This window comes from Echinops telfairi, unplaced genomic scaffold (genome assembly GCF_000313985.2).
Source record: "Echinops telfairi isolate 266 unplaced genomic scaffold, ASM31398v2 ScPeMD7_7407;HRSCAF=8445, whole genome shotgun sequence".
Classification (NCBI taxonomy): domain Eukaryota; kingdom Metazoa; phylum Chordata; class Mammalia; order Afrosoricida; family Tenrecidae; genus Echinops; species Echinops telfairi.
The window spans coordinates 1,143,265-1,144,877 of record NW_022111307.1 but is presented as its reverse complement, the minus strand read 5'-3'; positions in this window follow the sequence as shown (position 1 = coordinate 1,144,877).

Here is a 1,613-nt window from a genome sequence, read left to right as displayed (position 1 = left end):
TCATACACATGTGAAAGTTGGATATTGAATACAGAAAATTGAAGAAGAATTGATGCATTTGAATTGTGGCACTTGAGAAGAATATTGAAAGTACCATGGTCTGCTAAAAGGACAAACTGATCTGTCTTGGAAGAAGTAGAGCTTGAGCACCTTGTCAGGTGAGACCAGTCCTTGGAGAAGGACATCATGCTTGGTAGAGTGGAAAGGCAGTGAAAAAGAGGAAGGCCTCAAAGAGGTGGCTTGACCCAGTGACTGCAACAACAAGCTGAGGCATAGGAACAACTGTGGGGATGGTGCAGGACCATGTAGCCTTTTGTTCTGTTGTGCATAGGGTCACTATGGGTCGGGACTGACTTGAGGACACCTATAAATAAAAACAATGTAGATATCTCTGCTTTTTGCTAACAATTCCTCAGTTGACTCTGATGATTAAGTTCATTTTAGAATCAATTATTGATGAAAGTGAAGAAAGGTACAAGGGCATGAGTTATGGTGAGTCGTAAAGGAGAGAAGGGCAGGGATCTTAAAGCATAGATAGGCCCCAAAGAATGTCAGTGGTTAAAATGAAATGCTCATCTTTCAGATGAGCTAGCAAGTAGAGTGCGTGTTGAGTAGTCCCAAGAAGTGAATTTAGAGAATCAGGAAAAAGATTGGGAAAGACAGCATATATCATAATGAATACTTTGTATTTTATTGAAATAGTGATGGAAATCTTATAAAGGGTAATAGAGAGGGTTGTGTAAAACAGGGTCCCCAGGTTATTGTGCTGTTGGATTTAAATCCCAAAGGACTCTTTTCTAACTGATTTTTGACTTCTGCAAATGGCTGAGCTATTTCATTAATATAGAGGTGGGGCCAAGTGATGAGTCTCATTCTACCAGGAGGGTTTGTACTATTAGCCTCTATTTTGGACTTTATCACTTTTAGTTTAGTTTCATCTCTGTAAATCAGTTTAGCTTATCAAAACGTGATGGTTCCATAGGCTGGATGGATAATCTGGAGGAGAAAACAACGAGAGAGGGAGAGGTGGGGGGAAAGGAAGTGGTGTTAACAAACCCAGGGAGAAGGGAACAACAAGTGATCCAAATCGGTGGTGAGGAGGGTGTAGGAGACCTGGTAGGGTGTGATCAAGGGTAATGAAACCCAAATGAAGGATAAGCATGAAAGTGGGACAAGTAGAAATTAAACGGAAATAGAGGAAAGAGCTAAGAGGTAAAGGGCATTTATAGAGGTCTAAATAAAGGCATGTACATATGTAAATATATTTATATATGAAATATATTTAGGTGCATATATTTATAGGTTCAGTTTTAAGGTAACAGATGGACATTGGGCCTCCACTCAAATAGATTTATGTGTATATATTTATAGGTTCAGTATTAACTAGGACACTAGGCCTCCACTCAAGTATTCCCTCAATGCAAGAATACTTTGTTCTATTAAACTGGCATTCCATGATGCTCACCTCCCTGATACAACTGCTGAAGACAAATGGGTGCATAAACAAATGTGGTGAAGAAAACTGATGGTGCCTGGCTATCAAAAGGTATAGCATCAGGGGTTTTAAAGGCTTGAAGGTAAACAAGCGGTCATCTAGCTGAGAAGCAACAAAG